Genomic DNA, 19,192 nt, shown 5'->3' on the forward strand with positions numbered 1-19,192 from the left:
AGAAGGACTCAAGGAGAAAAATTATATGATAAAGTACAAAGTTTAATTACATTAATAAAAAATTGGAGTGAATATATTCATTGATACACATAATCATAAAATGAAAGATAAAAAAGTGATTTTCATAAAATAAGTTATTCCTACTAAGAAATATGCATAGGTCACAAAAAAGTTTTTAACATAATGATAATGCCCAGACAATGTTGAGGATGCTGATTTCTGTCGACGCGTTTCGACACACCTTTTTGTGTCTTCCTCAGGACAATATCAGCGAAATTTCTAAAGTTTAAACAAACAAAAAGTCACAACATCTCCTTAGGTAAGTCACAATTAATGCCTTATTACTATATACAGTGGTATTACCATCTGTTGTCAGATGGTAATACCACTGTATATAGTAATAAGGCATTAGAAATTTCGCTGATATTGACTCATATACAACAGCCACAGCAACAATAGACAGGACATGTATCATTACCCGTCTAATGTTTTTTAATTTGTGTTTTCTTAAACATAAAATATATCACTTTTTATCATCAATTCATTATAATTGTATATTTACATTGTAAAAGTAATTCATCCCTGTTTTTATTAAAATACACTATTTTTTATATCATTTTTATTGTTTGTGTTATGGTTTAAGTTTTCTGATTTTGGGAATGTTGCAGTTGAATATATAGCTGGTGTTTGCTATACAAATAGCCTGGGTGGTTACCCTCACATTTTATGGTCACTTTCTGGCCTGCTCTGAACCTCCATATCTAGAATAGTAGACCACAGCTCCACATTAACTAATATATAGTCAATGCAGCTGCCAGATCTACCATTATCGAACGTCATCGCACCCTGCCTGGGGCGTGGCTTAGGTGCCGATGGGAAGGGCTGTGTGAGCGCTGAGCTCTGCGCCTGATCCCCTGTAATTCTCCTATAATTGATGCCTCCCGACCCCCTGACCGGAGCCAAAGGAGCGGGAGGCGGCCTGGCACAGAGGGGCACCGAGACTTTCCCATGGAGGAGCGAGAGGGGGCCGCACTGACCGCGAGACGGAGTGGGGGAGCCGGCCGCCGCCGGGATTACAATGGCGCTGACCCCAAGTTTCGGTTTCGGCTGGGCCCGGCAGTGACGCCGCAAAGTGGGAGCGCGGACCTGCGGCTTTGCTCTCGACCGCCTGGAGAGCGCTGACACCCTTTCATGACTGGGGGGGCAGTGTGGTGCTGCTGAGAGCAGGAGCGGCGCCTCGATTGAGAAAATAGGAGCGCCCTCAGCCCGGGGTGCGTGCGCAGCTCCTCCGGCCTCTGGAGGTAGAGGTTGGCCCTGAGGCGTATCCCAGCTCGGCGACTGCGGAGCACTGTTTGCGCATCAGGTGCACAGCCCCAACAAGGAGTGCACCGGGAGAGGATGGGGGCACCGAGAGACACCCTCCCGCACTGATAGTGACTGGACCCCTGGCACGGCAGAGGTACGGGCAGGGCCTGAGGTGGCTGGTGCGGCGGCCCGTGAGCTGGGGGTGCGCTGGTGAAGGGAGAGGCAGACGGGTGCTCTAAACGGCGGAGCCAATTCACTGCGGCCTACACCGCTCGGCCCTCCTTGTGATATGCCCTAAGGATGGTGCTGTGGCTCCCCCAGTGAGTGCAGCAGGGCGCATTTGAGGCTTCCTATTGACGGCCCCTGCCCTTTACGTGCAGTTCACGACTGTGGAGGCAGAGCAGGTGGGGTTTGGACTTCTTGCTGGGCGAAGAAGGCTGGGCGGTAGACTGGCGCCCGTGGGGGAGCCCCCCCTACCCCAACGTAACGGAGATAAGGCTGTGCAGGTTGGAGGGCGACGGACCCTCGAGAAGCTGGTGACCCTACCCCCACCCCTCACAATATTGGAGCTGCGTGAATACACTGTGGATTGAGGGGGGGATAGGTCAGTGAGGGCGCTGGACTGCCCTTTGGAGTGGTGCGCGGACTGAGTGCCAGTTGCAAAGGGGCGCAAAGGAGGCAGAGCCTGTGTCGGCCCTGGATGGAGGTGTGGGAACTTTCTGGAGGAAGTGAGGTCTCCTAGTGATGGTGGGCCGCTGCAATCTGCGCTGCGGAGAGGTTGGGTGCACACCCGGAACAGCCCACTGAGCGAGGGACTAGCAGTGGTAGAGCTGCGGAGCGGGCCCCACTGCTGTGGACGCGACATTGCAGAGTGACCTTGCACCCGAGGGGGCCGGGATGGCTGAATAAGACGCACGGGAGGTGCAGCTTACCAGGACTGCGCAGTGGGTGTGAGTACACAGGGGCGCAGGATTGGAGTACATCGCCAGCTGCAACCATGGGCAAGCCCCGAGGCGGAATGAGGGGGACCCACCGCCGTCGGACGCTGAGTCCCTGCCACAGGAAGACAAGATTGAGCAGGAATTGCCACAGAATACAGGTATTCAACAGCAATTGGACAGGATCCTGGTAGCTATCACGGACACTCGCACTGCTCTTCAGCAGGACATTGCACAAGTTGCGACTGGATTAGGCCTACTGCGTGCAGACCACTCGAAACTTGCAGACCGAGTGAAACAGACTGAAGCTACACTTCAGGAGGTTGGCCCAGCGCAGACGGCACTATCTGCATCACTGGAGGGGGTCTTGGATCGTCTCACAGTATTGGAGCGGCGAGCTGAGGAAGCGGAAGGCAGGAACAGGTGCAATAACATCCGCGTTGTGGGCCTGCCTGAGAAAATTGAGGGGTCGAACATGGTGGCATATTTAGAGACTTGGCTCCGGACTGTTGTGGCCCCTGAGGGACTTTCGAATTTTTACACCCTGGAACGGGCGCATCGGGTCCCGGCTAGGCCGCCAGCGCAGGGCCGCCCTCCAAGACCGGTGGTGGCGCGATTGCTGCACTTTCGGGATCGCGACCTGCTTCTCCGGAAAGCCCGCAGCGATGGCCCCTTCCAAGTGGACAATAGCAACGTCACTCTCTTTCCGGACTACTCGTTTGATACGCAGCGGCGTCGTATGTCCTTCCAAGCTGTGAAGAAAGAACTGCGGGCGGAAGGGATTCAATATTCCCTATTTTTCCCAGCCAAATTACACATAGTATTGGACGGTAAGACCCACTTTCATGATACACCTGAGGAGGCCCTGGGAATGGTTGGAGTCCTATAAAGCAGGAAAGGATGGCCTGGAGGCGGAGGCGCGTGAGCTGGTCAGTGAGTCCCAGCCTCGCAGATCGCAACGTATACGGAGCCGCAGGTGCGGCCTGCGAAAACCATCGACTTTCCAAACCGCCATGGAATGCAGGGGAGCCCTGGATGCGGTGGTGGTGATCTCTGGGGAATTGCTAACGACTGCATCGGAAGAGTCTGAGCGTGGGAGTGGAAAGGAACACTCGGAGGCTGGATCCTAAGTATCGGACGACCAGGGATTGCCGTTGATCACCCCTGGGACAGCTGACGGATTGTTGGATGAGTAGCTGTTGGAGTGTCTATGGAGATGGGAATTTGGTTTTGAGTAATACTGTTGAAGTGTTGGTATTAGTTGATTGGAGATGGCAGAGATGATTCACATGGGGGGCGTTGAGTGCCTGTTTTGTGAGTGAATGGGGGTGCAGTGGGGGCGGGGAATGGTGACGGGATGCGGGGGGTCCAGGGATTCGGGGGGTGGCATTACAGGGTGTGTGTTTTTTTCTGATTCGTAGCAGATTGTGACCTAGGCCCTATCCAACCCCCACCGGATGGTAATGTTTTGTTTGCCTTGATTTTGCATGAGGTGTGCAGTTGGGGCTGTTTGGATGGGATTCACTATGTTGGTGCCTGTTCTTGGGGGTGTTGGTGGCTCAGTGGGGAGTGTGGGTTGGTTGGGGGTTGGGACTGGTTTGGATGGGGGACATTGCCTGCTGATGCACCTATTGGCCGAATTGGTAGTGTTGTGTTTTTGTTTATTAATGACACTGCTTGGCAGCGGGGGGGGCTGCTTTAAGCGGGTTCTTGCATTGCTATTATGGGTCCGGCTCCTGACGTGAAATGTATTACCTGGAATGTTCGGGGATTGCACTCCATGCAGCGCAGATATAGGATACGCTCATATTTGGTCCGTAGGCGAATACAGGTGGCCCTCCTACAGGAGACGCACCTTACTAAATCTGAGGGGCAGGCCCTGCAGCGTGGGTAGCGTGGGCAGCTTTATTATACTACTTATTCGGCCTTTGCGCGGGGGCGCTGATCTGGGTTCGAGCTGGGGTCCCATTTCAAATGATAGATCACTTGGTAGATCCGGGTGGCCGCTATGTGGCGGTGAGAGGCTGCTTATATGGCCGTGAGGTGACCCTTTGCAGTGTTTATGCCCCTAATGTTGAACAGGCGTCCTTCCTGGAGACATTGTCTTCTGTCCTCGCTGATTACTTCACGGCACCCATCTTGATGGCAATACATCAGCAGCCCATGCAGTTGTAACAAATAACACTGTAGTTGAGTCCTGTAAGATACCTGAATTGTCCGCACAAGCAGCAGAGCTTGTGGCACTCACACGAGCTTGTGAGTTATCTGTAGGAAGGTGTGTTAACATATTCACAGACAGTCAATACGCTTTGAATGTGGCACATTCCTTTGGAAGACTCTGGAAGGAAAGAGGTTTTATTACCTCACAAGGCACAAAGATACAGCTTGGAGTACTTATCACAAAATTACTTAACTCCTTGGCACTTCCAAAGAAATTGGCTATAGTTAAATGCAGTGCTCACAAAAAGGTTACAGACAAAGTAGGCCAGGGAAATGCATTTGCTGATATGACAGCAAAACAGACAGCACAAAGTAATTCAGCACTAGTACTAACAGCCCAAGAATTACCTCAAGAAGTGAAGTCACTAGATCTAACAACTGAAGGTGTGAGACTAATGCAACAAGGAGCAACAGCAGAAGAACAGATGAGTTGGTCAAATAATGGGTCTTTTGTTCAAGGATGCTGGATGAATGAGACCAAGAAGATATACATGTTACCAGATAGAATGGTCTACTCCATGTGTCTGGACATGCATGGCCCGGCCCACATATGCAGGGATGGCATAGTAAATTGTATGGACAAATTCTGGGTGAACAAGAACATAAGAAAAACAGCACAGGAGATATGTCGAACATGTCTGGTATGTGCACAGTACAATGTGGGTAAGACTGCTCCAGTACCTAAGGGCCATTTTGAAAAACCAACAATGCCATTTGAAGCCCTGCAAATTGACTATGTGGGGCTGCCACCTACAAATAAGTATAGGTATATCCTGGTGGTTGTGTGTATGTATTCAAAATGGATATAGGCATACCCGGTAAAACACAACGATGCAATCTCAACAGCCAAGTGCTTGATAAAAGAGTTGATCCCACGTTTTGGGGTCCCAAAAATAATATTTTCAGACAATGGCAGCCACTTCTGTAATGAAATAATAAAATTGACATGCAAGGCTCTGGGAATACAGCAGAAACTGCACTGTGCCTATCATCCAGAGGCCGCTGGTGCAGTGGAGAGGAAAAATGGCGTATTAAAGTATGCGGGGAATCCTCTTCACGTAGTGGTATTGAATAAGTGTTGATGCGTGTAAACGTTGGTTGAGTTCCCTCCTGGTGAGATATTCCAGTTGGCATAGTTGTTGAGTGACCGAGCCACTTTGCGCATCAAATGATTTTGTTTCCTTAATCAAATTATAAATTTTGTCTGCATTATCAGTTATGTAAGCTTTAGTAGAAGCCCGATTTTCAGTTATATTAGCTATAGATTCAAAAGACATCTTTACAAAAGGTGCTGCTGTTCACACGTCGCAGGAGAAATTAAATGTATAATGTGGGTGAAGAGCTCACACAATTAATACAGTGATACTGTGTATCTCGATATGTGTGCGGTGGTGGAAAATATGCCTGCGGAGCATATGTATGTAAAACTAGAAAAGTAGTCTAGTCCCAGGTGGCAAATCATTATTCTGCACCTCACGGGTAGTAGCGTATACAATAGAGTATCTTGATTCATGTGTTATGACTTGATGCAGAGTTTTCCTAAAATTTTTAGATTTGCACTGGATTATTGTGGTGCATATCTTGAACTATATAGATATGGCAGCGCTTTCGGCTCCGTTCTTTTTTTTTTTTTTTTTTTTTAAACCTTTTATTGAGCAATTAAAATAAAAAGTACAAAGATGGGCCTACAACCACACGGGCTGGCCGCTAATAGCAACGCACAACATAAGAAGCAAACGAACACTTCCGTGGCCAGGCACAAATCAGATATCAAGTATTGCTCAAACCATAGGACAGGACATAAACATTTTTTGTTTTTTCAAACATAGAAACAACTAACTCTAAACAAGGCGAATGCACAATAATCAAAGTCAGCCCAGAAGGCGGAGGGGAAAGCCACTAATCAGGAAGACGAAAGCACAGTCAATGGGACTCGGCAAGGCCGGGGGGGGGGGACAGCGGGGAGGACAGGAAAATCTTAGAACAATATGAAAATTTCGGGAACGCCAGCCTAGGGAGATAGGGTAACATCGGGAGTGTCAACCAAGGGAGGGGTACAGATGTCACCACGATATTCGTTCCACTGACTCCAAATCTTCGTCCACGCCCTGGGTCTGCCCCTAGCCACATAGACGGTCTTCTCTCGAAACATGGACCAGTCCATGTTATCTTCCCACACCGAGACCTCGGGAGGTCTGGAAGCGCCCCAGAGTTGCGCAATGTCCTGTTTCGCGACCATGTATCCCAAGGTCGCCCATCGGGTCTGAGCCACAGAACAGTCGGTGGGTTCCCACACATTCAACAGGCATCATCGGGCCTCAGGCCGCAGGGCAATACCAGTCACAGCAGTCATCACCGCAAGCACATCAGTCCAATAGGCTGCCACCACTGGGCACTCCCAAAGAATATGCAGAAATGTAGCACTCATCCCACAACCACGTTTGCATAAACCATCCGGGGAAAAACCCATTGCTACCAGACGCGGACCAGTTACATACACCCGGTGGAGGATCTTAAGTTGAACCAAGCGAAGACGGGCTGGGATGGCGACCTCTTTCGGAGAAGAGAGTGCCGACTGCCAATCCTCGTCATCTAAGTCCAACCCGTCCCCGACCCAAACCTCCCTAAGTCGGACCAGTAAGTCAGCGCGATTATTAATCAGTTTCCTGTAAATCAGGGAGATAGTGCTATCGGGCAGGTGTCCATCCAGAATGCGGTCCTCAAGGGGGGAGGACTCGGGCAGTGGCACATCAGGAGTCAGAACTGAGGCCAGGGCATGCCGGACCTGCAGATACCGAAAAAACTCTCTGTCACTCAAGTCATACTCGGCCTTAAGGGCCTGGAAAGACTTCACTCCACCCTTCACACAGACATCACCCACTTTACATATCCCAATCATATCCCAGCGGTCAAAGCCCTTAGAGGACCAGAGACATCCCAAACGTTCGGAAGCATAAAGCGGAGTCGCCATTGTCAGTCGATTCTCCCATCCCAAACTCACATTCGCGGCGCGCCACACATTGACTGCGATCCTGGACGGGCCCGTAAGATGGCGCCCGGCCGATCTGGAATAAAGCGCTCTATTAAAATCCCCTCCCGGCAGCTGGAGTTTATCCATCTCAAAGGCCGGATCGCGACCCGGGGAATACATTGCGTGGTTAATGGCAGACAGCTGGGTGGCCCAATAATATCTCTTGATATCGGGGAGCGCCATGCCCCCGTCGTACCAAGGGATTGTAAGTTTCGCCAGGGCAATACGTGGACGCCCGTCCCAGATCAGTTGTCTTTGAAGACTCTCGATCTCTCGGAAATAGGTAGCGGGAACGTCATCAAAAGAGTTTTGAAGTGCGTATAGGAATCGTGGCAAAGACATCATTTTAAAAAGGGCAGCCCTGCCCAGAGGAGACAAGGGTAGCTTACGCCAGCGGGCCACGTCCAGTCGCAGTCTAAGAAGCGGGGGGAGGAGATTACGCTCGAACCGGAGTGAAGAGTCCAGTGAAATAAAGATCCCCAAATACTTGAAGCCAGATTGGACAACCTGGATAGGAAATCTGTCTGGCAAGGGGGGCAACACACCTGAGAGAACATACACACAAGACTTAGCCTAATTAATAACCAGACCTGAGTTAGCACCGAACGAAGTAAGAACGTCAAATAATACATTTAAAGATTTACGCGGGGAAGTAAGATACAGAAGAATGTCATCCGCGTAAAGCGAGACGCGGTCTTCAAAATCCGGTGACCAACGGATCCCTTTGAGTGAAGGTTCCCATCGAAGCCACGCTGCTAACGGTTCCAGGGCGAGCGCGAAAAGCAACGGAGACAAGGGGCATCCCTGACGGGTCCCTCTACCAAGGCAGAAGGGGACAGAAACCCGACCATTTACCACCACCTGTGCCAAGGGTTCGGCGTATAACAACTTCACCCAACCAATAAACTCAGGTCCGAAACCAAATTTCTCAAGAGCAGCCCAAAGATAGGGCCACTCCACCGTATCAAAGGCCATCGAGGCGTCCAACGAAGCCAAAATGGCCGGCTCCGTCAGAAGCCCCGCCCTCGCAACAGCTCCGTGGAGACGACGTAGGTTAAGAGCCGTGTTGCGATGCGGGATAAATCCGGATTGATCCGGATGAACCAAGCCACCAATGACCGTCAAGAGGCGGGTAGCCAGAAGCTTAGCCAGATCCTTGGGTTCAACATTCAACAGGGAAATGGGCCTATAAGACGAACAAAGGTCCCGAGGTTTACCTTCTTTGGGAATAACAACAATCGTAGCCAGACGCTGATCATATGGGAGAATACCCCGCTCCCGGGATTCCAAAAACATAGTGCGAAGATAGGGCGCCAGCTTATCAGGACTTAGCTTGTACAATTCAATAGGCAATCCATTCGGGCCCAAAGCTTTGCCCGAACGGAGTGAGCGAATAGCCGTCGCTATCTCATCCGTAGTGAAAGGGGACTCCAAAGAAACTCGGTCTAAATCGGAAACACTGGGCAGAGCTATATCACGCAACAAAAGGCGAGAGTCATCAACATCCCGTGCAGACACAGGGGAATAAACCACACGAAAATAGTCCGCAAAACATTCAACTATTCCAACCGGGTCAGTCACTCTCACACCATTCAAAGTCTGAATCACAGGCACCACACGATTCGCCCTCTCCTTCTTATCCAGCCATGCCAGCAATTTACCCGCTTTGTCCCCCACATCATACAAACGACCCTGTTGCTCCCGAAACATCAATTTAGCCGCATCTGTAACCAAAGACCTATAGGCAAATTGTTTCAGTCCCAGGGCGTGGAGTTTACCAGGTGTGACATTCGACTCCAGGTCAGCCTCTATCTCTGCAATCTCCCTCTCAAGGTCCACCACCTCCCGATTCCTCGCCTTTTTAGATTCAGCAATAAGGGAAAGGGCCTGCCCGCGAATCACTGTCTTAAAGGCCTCCCACAGGGATACCGCCGATGAGACAGACCCCTTGTTGTCTAGGAAATAATTGTCCAAAGACTTAATCAAGAGACCGCGGGTCTCGGGGGAGGTGAGGTACCATGGGTTAATAGGAGCCACACGGCCCGCCGCCTCCACCCCCACCTCAAAACAAAGCCAGAGCGGTGAATGATCAGAGATGCCCCGGGGGAGGTGTCTAATCTCGCGAACCGCCGGCGACTGCGCCGCAGGCATCAGGAAATAATCCAGTCTAGACAAACTCCCATGGGCCCCAGAATGAAAAGTGTATTGAAGCTGAGTAGGATGCATAAGCCTCCAACAATCCACCAAGCCAAACGTATCCAGAAACCCACCCAGCCACTGTTGGGCCGAAGGAGTATCCCTAGGGGGGTGACGATCGTGTAGACCGGAGAACACTGAATTAAAGTCCCCCGCTATAAAAAGAGTACTATCAGGGAGGTTCAACAACACCCGGCCCAAATCGGAAAAAGTAGAGGTCTGTAGACCGGGGGGCACATAGACGGCAAACAAGGAAAGGGTCCGACCCTCATAGCGTCCCACGAGGACGGCGTAACGCCCCCGATCATCAAGGATCACATCATCAATAGCCAGGGGGAGGGAAGCCCGAACAAGGATACCCACCCCCCTGGAACCCGTGGTAAACCCCGAATGTGCGGCGAGGCGATAGCCCCACCTATTCATTGCACGACATGTATTGCCCACCAAATGAGTCTCCTGTAGAAAAACAATATCTGGAGACAAACGTCGTAGACATCGCAACACCACACCTCGCTTAATACGATCCCCCAGACCATTGACATTCCACGAAATAAACCTCAACCCGCTACCCCCCATCCCACACAGCAACGCCGAAACCCCCCCTCAATGAGCATGACATCAAAAACATCATTAGCAAGATAGAATCGCCTTGATAAAACAAAACACAAACATCAAACATCCCTTCCACCCACCCCCCAACGATCAAGGAAACACCCCCCACCCTGCACCCCTGCAAGAAGCTAAAAAGTCACCCCAACATGCAGTGTGCCTGTCGCCCAAGAACCCCCATTCTACAAAAAGACCCCGGAGGAGGAAAGGCCCTGACCCACCCGCCACCCCGATCAAGACAACTAACGAGGAGAACACACAGACAGTAGAGGCACTTAGGCATAAAATCCCAGAAGAAGTTACTCTACACGAAGACCCGGGCATAGACAAATAGTTCAGCTCTCTGCACCACCCTCAGCACCACCCGGGTGGTCGGCGGGCTCAGTCACAGGAGGTCGGTCCGGCAGAGAGTCCAACCAGTCATTCACTGAATCAGGCCGATCAAAGAAAAAGGTTCGGTCATTGTACTCAACTCGCAGCCTGGTCGGAAAAAGCATAGCATATCGCAATCCCATGTCTCGGAGGCGCTTCTTGACTCCACGGAAACCCATACGCTGTTTCTGAACCTGTTGAGAAAAGTCCGGGTAAAAGTTCACCGTGGCATTCTCAAAGGCCACCGGGCCCTTCACGAGCGATGCCTGCAGGATAGCGTCCCGATCTCTATAGTGGAAGAGTTTTGCAACAATAGGCCTCGGCGGGGCGCCCGGCTTACCCTGGCCTCCCGGAACACGATGGGCACGTTCCACTGCGAAAAATTTACTCAACCCAGACGGAAAGAGGTGGTTCTGGATCAGGTCCTCGACCAGGAGATAAACAGAGTGCGGGTCTGGATTCTCCGGAACGCCAACCACACGCACATTACAGCGACGTGCCCTGTTCTCAAAGTCCTCCAAGCGCCGGGTCATGAAATCGTTCACCTTACGGAGATTGCCAATCTCCGTCTGTATCTCCGAAACGTCTGCCGTGAGGCTGGATGACTTGAGATCCAATGACTTCACCTTCTCATTGGTTTTAGATAGGTCGGCCCGAATCAAGTTCACTTCAATGGCCACGGTGTCGATTTTGTGGGCCAGAGCTTCATACTGTTGGCCTATTGTTTCCTTCATGCCAGAAATGGCGCCCATGATGTCCTGCAAGGACGGCTCCGTTGACGCGTCCACGATGTGGTCAACCGCACCTGGACCAGGCAGGGCGGCTCCAGGGGACCCCTTTGTATGGGTGTAACGGTCCATAACGTTAGACTGGACCGGGCCCCCACGCAGGGGCGTCTTGGTCTTTCGGGTCTCTCGGTCCCCCCTGCCCGCCATGTCGGAGGCCGCGTCACCAGGAGATTCACTCGACCCGATGGAAATGGCCGCAGGAAAGTAGGGCGTCGGGACCAAAAGGCAGCAACGAGGGTACCACTAGGAGTGAACTAGCCTGGAAGGAGAATAAGCAAGCCAAAGGCCCGACAGCCGTCTCGTGCGCCGGACCCAGCAAAGGCCGGACTCTTCTGCCAGATGTCTCAGTCAGAGGCAGAATCGAAACCGAAACTTAAGAGGGGGACCCACAAGTCCAATCCCCCTGCCGCTGTTGTTCAACTCCAAGACGGCCACAACGCCGCACCCAGTCCCGGGCGCACCTCAAGGGCGGACCCCGAAAGTTCAAGCCGTCGTATCTTCGGCGTCCCGGGTCCAAATCAAATTCCAAAAGTCCCAGGAAGATCAGCCCAGTGTCCTCTACACAAATCCTCGCAAAGAATCAGGATATGATCAGGATATCATGCCGGGGGTCCGGAGAGCGCTGTGCTCACGCGGCCATCACTGATGCCCGCCAAGCTCCTCCCCTCTTCGGCTCCGTTCTTGATGCTGATGAACTACAGACTGCAAGTCTGCCTTTAGTGTTTACACCCTTCACGATTGTGTCACTGTGTTCAAACGGCCAGGAGGAAAGTAGGCTATTATTGAGACAGGGGAATATCAGCGCTTAACAAGGAGAGAAATCTCTTGCGGGATGGTCACAGCTGGTTTTTTTGAGTCAGAAAGAGTTTTGAATGGTCGCTTTTCCTAAACGGCTTTTGAACTCTAGCGTGTTTGACTCCGTTTAAAGTTCGTAACGAACACTTAAATAGTGGTTAGCAATTCGTGAGACTTATGCATTGGCTGCTAATGATGGTCTCCACTTCGTAGGTTGAAGCGGGATACCGAGGGAGAAGAGATTTGGTATACACGCCACTAACCACAAGCATCAGCACGATATAACTGCATGTGAGGTCAGTGCAACTCAAGTAAATGTTTCACTTTGCTTTATTTGAAAGTGAACAGTGCAGTTGTTTTTGATGACATTGACACCTAGACATTTGATATTACAGCCTCACGGAGACGGTGTTTAGGTCACGGAATTTATCGATAGGCCCACATTTTACATAAAGAGGTGAGCTAAGGCGATTTCTTCTGGATTTCGTGTTTCAACTGACAAGGACAGTTAACTGATTTAGGTGTTCTTTCACCTATAGGCGTTCTGCACATTTACATTTTTTGAATCGGCTGATACCTCCAGAAAGTTTGTGAAGGTTTGTTCAGTAGGTATGTGGCAGATTGTGACCTGTCAACATAGCATGACATTGCATTATGTTTCCTAGGAGGTCAGCACCCGTAATTTTTGTTTTTTCTGTTCTTCCCCCCGTGACTTAGCATTGACCCGGTTAAGACAGTAAGTGGTGATGTAAAAATAAACTTTCTTTCACTCTGGTGAGGGTTGCAGGACACGCTCAAGAACCACATGAAGGTGCCTTCTTAAAAACCATAATCCTGATCCGAACGTGCATCATTTGAAGTGCCTTCCTTTTTCTTTTTCACAGAATACCCCTGATAAAGGGACCAAGTGTCCCGAAATGCATTGGGTTCTGCAATTTATTGCATAAAAAAGTGTTTGTTGTACTGTAAATTTGTTAAAATATCTTTTGTTCCTATGTTAATAACTAACACACAAAGATTTGATATTTGATTGCATATTGTGTCAAATTTGAATTGACGAGAATTGTCATTAAAAATTTGTGTTAAATGTACATATGGTCTAATCAGTAGTGCGTGTTGGAGTCCTAGTTGCCACCTGAGACTAGGCCACATTTCTAGTTTTACATACATATGCTCCGCAGGCATATTTTCCAACACAGCACACATATCAAGAAACACAGTTTCACTGCATTAATTGTGTGCGCTCTTCACCCACATTATACGTTATAAGAAAGGCCCACATAACATTTGGGGTTAGGCCTGGGCAAGGAACAATGAAGAGTTGAGGGCGCGACTGGCAGAAGATGTAGAAGGCAAATGGTAAGAGTTTCACAATGACCAGCGGTTACACACAGTGCGAAGGGCGTGCTAGGCCTTCAAAAGGGTCTTCTACAACAGCGAGTACTGCATGTTTAGACACAAGTGGTCCAATTGTGCAGCCAGGCACCTGCTTAGTCACTGCAAGGGGAATGCAGGAGGAGAGCAAGAGATGTGGGTTAGGGAGAAGGCACCAACAGCCACCAAGTGATGGAGGCAGTGGGTGGAGGGACCTGCAAGCAAAGGCTTGCACACTAGATAAATTGTTTAGGTTGGCATACTGGCTGCAATGGTGTGGAAAGACAGAGGATGCTAGGCTGTTGTGGGAGGGATATCGTGTGCAATGTTATATAAGACAAAGTGAACAATTCAAAACAAAAGAGGCATTGTTAACAACAAAACTATGTTAAATTCTACGCAAGATGAAGTGGAAACGAAAAAAGTTAATTATAAAAAATTATATTATGTGATACAGTGTTTGCCATTTCCATGCCCTACCTCTTCGTGCTGATGGGCAACTAGGTATGAGCATTTTATCTGCTTTCCATGGTAATTGCAAAGGTAAGCAACCATCTACTAAACATGTGTAAATGTGAGCAGCGGGTCTCTTGTCTTCTATTCATGTAATAGTAGTACATATGGACCAGAATCTTAAAAAAAATAATATAGAAATGCGACTGCTCGCATGACATAACCTCTTGTAATAAGGTTGGCAATTCTGTGCCAGCACGATTTGCTTGCATTTGTTTATCCAGATCAACAAGCTATTGGATAACATCTAAGAAGAGTACCTTGTTAAACCAGTAACCGCTGACCCTTGCATAGAAATTACTTTCACGCCACGGTCTAGGACTTCTTAGAAAGGCTTGTGTGGCATGGTGGGTAAAAAGTAAAGGATGTCACCAGATCTGTCACTATCGTGATATTCGAGGTCACGCAGGAATGTTCCATTCTCCCCATAAGGTGGTGCAAAGTCCAGGTGTTGAATGTTTTTTTAATGCATTTGCAAAAATCACCACCATGAAAATGTCCTGATCTTTAGCTATTAGAATCTCGATGACTGGCTGTGTGCATACCCTCACCTACGTGGTCTGTGTAAAGGGTGATATGGCAATTGGATGCATTTAATTTACCAAATTTAACTGGTAACCTCGATCTTCTGCTGTTAACCTATGACTTGCCCTGCATTTTTTAAATACATTTGTAAAACGTGGTTAATTTAAAAACAATTACCATGAGCATGTAAATGTGTAGGCAACAGGCTAGTGGATACATATAGAAAGGATCGCTAGTTGCTGATGATTTAAATGCTGCAACACCGTGTCTGTGCTTTGAGGAAACATCTGAAAGAAGTCGGACTGGAAGAAGAACTAAGAGAGGCACCTTGCTCCAAATTATTCCCACCCGCAAAAGATAGCACTGTCTGAACACTGAAGTTAAAGAGTTGGGACCCACAGTGTAAACATTTGATTGTTCAAAACATTACCCTGAAGGTGATCCTAAAAAGGCGGACAAGTGGAAGAAGGTAATATTGCATATTCCTATGGCATAGGGAAAAAAAACTTACGGTCCAAATATAGAAAAGTCACAGGCGACATTTTCTGTTGTGCATCTACACAAGCTAGCGATATTTCTGGTTGCTTACACATCAGTACATTACACATGATGTGTACTTCAGCAGCCCACCACTTAACTGGTGTAGTGCTCTAATGTCTCCCAATCCTTGAGGAACAAGAAGTGCTTCCTCTCTTTAAGACTTAGTCTATAGAACTTCCTGGCCTCCCCAATCACCCCAATATCTAGGGGAGCTGGCAAGCAGCTTTCTCAGAAGGTGATTTGCTGCAGAACAATTCCAATCAAACCACCTAGGGTGGTCAACTGCAGGCGCAAGAGGTTTTAATAGAGAGTTCATGAAAATACTACACAGTTGTTCATAGTAATAGAACATCTTTTCAGTAGTTCCAATAGACAGACAGCTAAGGAAAGCCGGGAGATTCTTCTTTAATAGACGGTTTAATACTGCGGAGGAATCTTTAAGATGCCCTACCACCCTCAGTTCATCTTTACAGTGTTTGCTAATACAATCATTTGATAGGGGGCTTCCATCCCTATCTAAAGGGAAGACTCCTTCAACAACAAGGGCATTGCGGTCACTCCATTGAGTTTCAATTACAGTATCTCCCCGACACCACTGCAAAAAAATGTTTAGAAGCAAACATGTAATCAATAACAGACATTTGTGCCCCACCTCTAAATGTTGGCTTGCTCTGGCAACCCTCCTGAAAATAATTTACCACATCCTCGAAGTCCATTCATGCAATTAAGTTCCTTAGATATGCACCCCTAGTTTTTCCTGATCCAATAACACCACCGGTGTTTTGTGTATCCAGTTCATCGGATTCAGCCCCCATCTTAGCATTAAAGTCCCTGCCAAGTAAAATCCTTGGAGGGGATACATTAATTACCCCCTGGGGTTTCAAAGCCATTACAAAGTCAAATAACTCAAGAAACAAATTAACATAAGTCTTTGAAAAATCATTAGTATAAAAATGAATTACATAAAAACTAAAAGAACTCCTGCTGTCTCTAATTAACAGAGCCTGGAACGCATGGCTACCCGTTTTTACTGTGGTCACTTTGAGCCTAAGATTGAGCTTGACCCAGATGGCAAAACCACCCTAAGCTCTTCAGGAGGGGGCAGCAACAGCCGGACACGAATAACATGCAAAACCATTCCATGTTATGGGTGATTTTGCCCACGTTTTCTGAAGAACAATAAAATCTTATCGGTTTATAAAGGTAAGCAATCTGGGAGAATGACCTTACTTTTAAGTGCGGCCACGTCCCAACTAATCACAGTAAAACTATTAAAATTGTTTTATATTATCCATGTTTGATTAATTATTGTGGTTTTAATACTCTTGTTTTTTGTATAGTAGTGAGGCCAATATATTGTGAAAATGAATTAATATTATCTTTTTTATTGTATTATTTTATCTTGAACTTTTATGATCTTTTTTAAGATCGAATAAAGATTTACTGACTGACTGAACTGGTGTAGTGGACTGTTACATTGTATACAATAAGGTACAAGCGCTGAACAGACAAAGTAGCGAGCACCAGAAACACAGAGCTCTCCCCAAGTACGATGCCCAGGTTGTGACTTGCCACATGAAGGCGCTCTGATATTTGTCACCTGGTCTGAAGAGGGGCTTTAAAAAAACATACATCTTTTCATGGAAATACATTTTATTCTACAACAGAAGCAAGGGTTACATTAATAGACACCTATGGTTTAACCATTAAAATAATTCTAAATACATACTCACAACTACTAGCAGCAGGATTTTTTTTCACTTTAGGGGAAATTATTTTACTCCCAACTTCTTACAGAAGGAGTAACATTGCACTCATTTCAGAAACCGATTTGGACTCTGAAGACTTCTTGTTGCTGCGCACCAAAAATATGCAGAGTGTATGCATATTAGAGAGACGTCTTCCGCTTAGCGTCCCGTTCACTGGAGGAATGTTTAGATTTTGGAGCGCATCAATGCCATTGTGTCACGTGATCACAAAAAAAACATTTCATGTCACTCACTTTAGCGCTATATGGGTCTCGTGCAGACCACGGCTTTTTCGCCCTCGTGCCGACCAATTTTTTGTCTTGGGCACATCCATCGGCTCTTTAATCGTGTTCGGGACAGACCTGTTGTGGCTTCTGAACACCAGAGCCAATCTGTGCTAAGTAAAAGCCAAATACATTGCTGTGTCCTACACTACACCCAACAGTGACATTTCATGGCTTGTGTTCACTTGGGAAATGTGACTTGTCCAGACAATCGATGTCACTCACACACCAGAGATTAGTAAATGTGACATCGAAGAAACACTTTGTCTTATGTACACCACAGAGCAGACATTCATTGTCTTATATCAGATCAAATACATTTTGTGCCTTGTGCACACTAGACAATTCGTGTCGCACACGTTAAAAGATGTCATGCCTCATGCACAAACGAGACATTTAGTGGTTCTTCATGTATACCTCACATTCCATGGGTGCGTGACATTTAGTAACACGCACCCACCAGAAACATTGTGTCAGACATACACAAGCACATTGTGTGTGAACCTCCCACCACGGACGTGCCTTTCAGACATCAGAGTCATTATAATGGCATGCTCTGCTATCATTTTGTAACTACTATAAAGTGAGAAATTGCATCTAACGTATTTCATTAATCTAATAATGGACTAACTCTCGTGATGATTATTATGCCGAGAAAATGCATTCCATTACAATAAAATATAATTTTGAGTTGGTTGATGTAAACCACGTATACATAAATCATTATATGTCAATACACTTATTTTCACTAACTAAATAATAGTAAATACAATAAATAAAATTAAAGGTACCTCTTACCTTTTTCCTTGCCGTCGGAGCTGGGCACATGCTGACACTGCCACAAAGGTGCCTAAAAGGTGAGGAGCCGCTATATACCATGAAAGGAGAACTGACATACAGAGAGGCGATGATGGAAGAGCCGCCACACACGACACTGGGTTCAAAGGTGCAGTAAGGAGAGTAAATGTTCCCTGAAGGTGCGTGGTATCTCCTGGAGGTTTCTTACTGGTGACAAATGTGTGCCCTGAATGGGGAAAGTCTTTCACCAAGATGTCAATGTCCTGAAAATGCCCTACAAGGAACTCTGCCCTGATGGAAGGAATGCTGTGTACTGCTTTGAATGGAGCTGTGTCCTGCAGTGCCCAGTGCCGTCGAGAACACCAGGCGGTGCTGCTTCTGCGGGGAGCCCCTTGTTCGTACTTCCTTCTCCTGCTGCATGCCAGTCTCTGGCGCTGAGCCGTCTCCAGTACAGAGCACCTCCCGGGCACAGATAGCCCAGGGGCAGGAGGAGGCGGGGCCCGGGGGGCACGCTGTGTCAGCTGCAATCCTCGCTCTCATAGGTGGAGACCGGCTGCCCATCTGATTGGTCTGCCTGCGGGAAGACGCTTGTCTTAAACCGGTCGTGCTTCAAAGCAAAAGGGAAACAGAGACCCTCCTTGTCTTTCCATCGAGGATATTTACTGCCTTGTCAACGTTAAACCCGCTGACAACTGTTACTACAACAGGTTTACAAGCATAGGTACATTTGCAGAGCAACGAATAATGACAGTGCCATGGAAATCAAATGACTAACAATAACATGTTGCCTGGATAAATGCTCTATTAAAAGATAGCGGCCATCTTTGTATGGGAACGCGATTCTTAAGGGTCTTTGTAGTCTCAATGTATTGTAGGGAGACCTGATTGATGGAAAACCTGTCATGGACATAGAAGTAGGACTACGTTTTGGTCTGCCGGATCATAGTCATAACGGAAAAGAGATACATATCCATTAACGAGAGCGTTGTACACCATGTAGAATGAGAAGCCAGCTGCTATTGATCCCTACCTTGGGTATAGCTGCCAAATTTCCCAGGTTAACCTCATCGCTGCTAGTCCCCCACCCCGTCCCCCTCCACCCCCCATTAAGTGTTTTTTTTTTTAGCTATTTAGGGTAGTTCGGGCTTAGGCTTCT

At 48.0% G+C, this 19,192-nt stretch overlaps 1 protein-coding gene across 2 annotated transcripts in view; it reads right to left on the reverse strand.

The window, feature by feature from the left end:
* LOC144830768 (glycoprotein-N-acetylgalactosamine 3-beta-galactosyltransferase 1-A-like) overlaps positions 1-18,694 on the reverse strand; it is a 712,051-nt gene extending 693,357 nt beyond the window's left edge. The window contains exon 1 of one of the 2 annotated variants that reach the window (XM_078688937.1): positions 18,037-18,694. The gene's annotated coding sequence lies outside the window, so the exon portion shown is untranslated. The remainder of the gene's footprint in view (positions 1-18,036) is intronic. The other variant, XM_078688935.1, reaches the window with a different exon arrangement.
* Positions 18,695-19,192: the final 498 nt, after the last annotated feature.

The sequence above is a fragment of the Lissotriton helveticus genome, chromosome 1_1 (genome assembly GCF_964261635.1).
Source record: "Lissotriton helveticus chromosome 1_1, aLisHel1.1, whole genome shotgun sequence".
NCBI classification, from domain to species: Eukaryota; Metazoa; Chordata; class Amphibia; order Caudata; family Salamandridae; genus Lissotriton; species Lissotriton helveticus.